Here is a 5,000-nt window from a genome sequence, read left to right on the forward strand (position 1 = left end):
GTGTGTGTGTGTGTGTTATATGAATGGAAGGTGGCAAGGGGACGCAGGATAATGCCATTCAGCGGGCTCCATTCCCAGACGGCCGGCAAGATGAGCCAGAACAGGGGTATATATTGTCTACAAAATCTGATAGTCTGTAGTCTCTCTGAGGAAGACATCCGTCGAAACGTTAGAGAATATTCACTCCTGATGCAAGTGACACATTTTATGAAGACTTAAGTACTTAGGCGTCTTAAAGACCAGATTGTCTCCAGATGTAATCATCGCCTTGGCGGCCGGGAGCTTAACTCGGAAGTATCTTCCACCTGGCACCGCTATTGGGTAAATGTCCTGGGGACTAAATATCAGGCCACCCCTAGGCTCTGTCCTGTGCTCTTCCATTTCCTTTTTCAATGCATTATTCCCGTGGGAACGGCCTTTACATACCGTAAAGTCCTTCCCTTCTCCTTTCATTTTCCTGCAGACTTTTCTTCTTCTCACACAAGAATCGATCTTATGGAAGTGGGCGATTTAACCCAGCTGATCCATGTATTTATTTATTTATTAGTTTATTAATATATCTATTTATTTATTTGTTTATTTCTCTACTTATTTGTTTATATCTATACTTATTCATTTATCTATCTACTTATTCATCTATCTATTTATTTAATTATTCTTTCTGCTAAAGAGGACTGGAGTTAGAAGTGGAAATATACAAAAATCCTGCTTCCAGACTTTTATCAATCTGGTGACACCAGTCGTATTACGATGACAGATATCGGGGATTACCTAAAAGAGTTAGAAAGCAATGAACACAGGACACACGTAGAGAACTACTGTCTAATGCGCTGGTGGAACCGGGAGGGACAGTTTTTCAATTGGGAACGAACCGAAATGCTGAAGAAAGGACTGTCTAAACGACGAAGGGAAACGATCGAGTCTCTCGACATAGCAACCAGAGACATAAAGTTGACTACAACGATTTATGCTTTCAAGAGAAACTGCTCCAGAAAGTCACTTCTTTAGTGGCGGTCTTGTCCACTGTGGAGATTAGTCCGGTGACTTTGGGTTCGATGAATGACCCGCAACACATCCTTCTCATCACTCTGCTCGTGTCCCTTATTCATGTGGTATTGTTCACATTACAGTTGCAGAAAGATAGGCTGTGGAGGGTGGGCCTTTCTCCCCTGTCACAGTTCCGCATGTTTAGGTGGTGGGCAGAGGAAGGGTGGTGACTGTTGTGTCAGAGTTGGCGTCATCTTCAATGCATCGATGGGCCTAGCGAATGCTCAAAACAAGATGAGTTGTACTTCCTCCTCTATCTGTCAAACCAATAGCTTTAACAGATCCACAAGGATAATGTGGGTCGTGCAGTAAAGGTACATGAGAACATACACCAACAGAGCGAGGTCTTATGTCAGAGCCAAGGCTTGTATTTTGTAAGTCAAGAAGGTCTTAATAATGATGCTTGGATCAGGTACCAGGCGTGTAGGATATAGATCGCGCCCTGACACGTACAGAAATCAGTCTACTTCTTCTGGTATAGTAGCGTGGTAGACAGGCAATTAGATGACATGGTTTTGGGATCTCCGTGACCATTCCATCCTCAGTTCTGAATATTGTTTGGTCTTTTGCTCTGTGTGCTTGGAGAGCAAAGAAGAACAACGGTCATGGGTCTCTGTAATCACGGGAGCGAAGACGAATTCTATGACGTGACGCCATAGCTGCAAGTGTTAGGCCCTATTGACGCTAACGGTACCGTATATGTAAGGCCAGGGATTTAATTGGGTATTATTTTTCGTTTATTTTCTTTTTCTCAAAGGCTCTACACGCGAGATCACGCGTAGGCATGGGGGACATTAGATCTCTCACTCCAACTCTCCATTACGTCATGAGGACGTATTCGTATGTAAGCATACCTTAAATTTAAGTGAAGAAAAATCCCCCACCCTCCAATTCAGGATTCCATTAGAGGAATATTTTTAGACATTTTTAATACATAAATGTTACATCACGAAACGAGGTAACGGGGCCTTGATTTGAAGTACGAAGTGGAAGTCAGTATCTTCGTCAAGAGATATTAACGCTCAGGGGCATTATTGGGTATAACGCTTGGGACTAGTCATTCGGAGTCGAAAACCCATCCCCAATATGTAGGTTCCAGTGTTTCAGTGAAATATCCTTGAATATAATTTAAAGTAATGAAAAAATATGGAATCATTAGTTAGAATATATTATATTTTATTCAGTAGAACAAATTCTGAGTCGAAAACCCACCCCTAACAGGAAATAATGATGGGATAAGGAGATTTACACAAGCAAAGACATGGATTGATTGAGCATGGCGATCGAAGAATCTTTGAAGTAGGTTATAGGAAGATTTCGTTTGAGAGAGGGATTATGGCCGAGAGTGTTCTCTCCCAATGACAAAGAAAAATGATGTAATTAAGTTGGGATACAGGTTAGGTCGGATTAGTAATTGTAAAGTGATATTCAAGAAGGTGGCCGGACGGATAGAGGCGTAATACCCACACGTTCATTTCACGCCATTGAATTTATACCCTATTTGTTTCTTTTCGCTACCTCTCTAGATCTCATAGATTGATCATAAATAATAATCCAGGGTAAGGTTTGACTTTTTTCAATTTAAGATAGAACACAATTGAATAGGAACCTCAAGGGAAAAGAGACGAACATTCTTGTACAGCGTGGAAGCGTTATATTTCTACCCCCACGTCTTTGTCACATTCTTGTATGACATGGAAACGTTATATTTCTACCCCCACGTTTTTGTCACATCCTTGTACGGCGTGGAAGCGTTGGATATCTTACCAATTGAGGTGTTTGCTATGAGTGTATTTACACACCATTTTTTTTACACTAGATACCAATTTAAGTAGATAAATATACATCGTAAGTATAATACCTCATAAATCAGTAAATCAACTGGTTGTAAACTTGTAATTTTCTTGAATTCACCTACCTGGATTTCGCAAATATAAGTAATACTTAAACGGTCTGAAAAGGGGGTAATAGATTGAAATCGTATGTTCACTCCCGAACCACACATAGTCACGTGTATAATATATAGTGGTTGGGATGGTGGCAGCGATTACTAATCAAAATAATCCGACTTATCGTAGGATTTCCCAATCACATTGTATATATACATATTTGACAAATTGTCATCATCCCACTTGGCGCTCTTGATTGAACACCGATTTCGTGAAGGCGTAATATACATCTCGCCCATCCATTCATTAATTACTCAAACGTAGTTGCCGAGTGTGGCACTACATATTTTGGGTGTCAGCGGTGGCAATACACATAGTCAAGAAAACAAAAGACTGCTCGGTTGTGTGTGTAAACGCTTCCATTGACTTACATTGTGATTAAAACAGTTATTTTGAACAGGGCCTCAGGCTATCGTCAAGATAACTAATCGTTATTGAGCCGCTGTGGTAGACCGCACAAACTGCCCCGAACCAGACACAATAATCATGATCTTATCTTTAACCTCATAGCTACCGGAGGAGTGCCACGGAATTGATAAGAATAGCCTGGCGGGAGCCGGGATGATGATAGGAAGGGTGTCACCCGGAACGGAAGAGGTTATTCGATGTAGAAGATGTGATCCCTTTGTTAAGGAAGAGGAGCCTAATAGCACTGAATGAAATCGCCTGGCGACGACCACAATGGTAGGGAAAGCGCCACTCGGTACGGAAAAGGTTAAATTCTTATCGCAACAAAAAATGTCATGTCATTCAATGTAAGCACAAAGTTTAGGCAGTGAGTGCGATGTATACAACCCTCCTTGCAATAAGTTTTTATGGGGAATTCCATATAACGCTATTCAACACATTTATTTGAAAAAAGATAGGAATAGAAAAATATTCTAATTAGAATTACAATTATTTTGGCAAAACTGTCGACCGAATCCAAACAGAAAACAGTACACCAGGACAGAAAACTTAAACTGAGCAAGAAAAAACAAACAAACAAAAAATCCGCTATTTGTGGATGGTGGCGACCGGAAATATCTGGAAACATTAAATTTTGCAAATTGTATTGTGGTCCCTAACATAATATCCAGTAAAAAACAGTTCATATCAACAACAATGAAGATGATAGTAATATAAATGATAATGATAATAATAATAATAATAATAATAATGATAATAATAATAATAATAATAATAATAATAATAATAATAATAATAACAATAATAATAATAATGACAATAATAATAATAATAACAATAATAATAATAATAATAATAATAATAATAATAATAATAATGATAATGATAATAATAATAATAATAATAATAATAATAATAATAATAATAATAATAATAATAATAATAATAATAATAATAATAATGATAATAATGATAATAATAATAATAATAATAATAATAATAATAATAATAATAATAATAATAATAATAATAATGATAATAATAATTATAATAATAATAATAATAATAGTAATATTAATAATAATAATAATAATAATAATAATGATAATAATAATAATATAATAATAATGAAAGTAATAATAATAATAATAATAATAATAATAATAATAATATTAATAATAATGATAATGATAATGATAATGACAATAATAACAATAATAATAGTAATAATAATAATAATGATAATAATAATAATAATAATGATAATAATAATAATGATAATAATAATAATAATATTAATAACAATAATAATAATGATAATAACAAAATAAAAAAATGTTTATACAAGCTATCTATATGTAATAAAGTGTGATTTTCACGAAAATTCTATTTTGTTTTCTCTTGTGAAAATATATGAAAATAAACTTATAAGTCATAAATCCATAAGTTTGATATGTGAGGATGAATAGTTCAAAATTCCTAAGGACGAGCTATCCATAGTATCCAGTTTGGGGACCAGTTGTCCAAGGACACGGACACACACACACACACACACACACACACACACACACACACACACACACACACACACACACG

This window comes from Oratosquilla oratoria, chromosome 4 (assembly GCF_046742065.1).
Source record: "Oratosquilla oratoria isolate Oo_2021 chromosome 4, ASM4674206v1, whole genome shotgun sequence".
In the NCBI taxonomy this organism is placed as follows: domain Eukaryota; kingdom Metazoa; phylum Arthropoda; class Malacostraca; order Stomatopoda; family Squillidae; genus Oratosquilla; species Oratosquilla oratoria.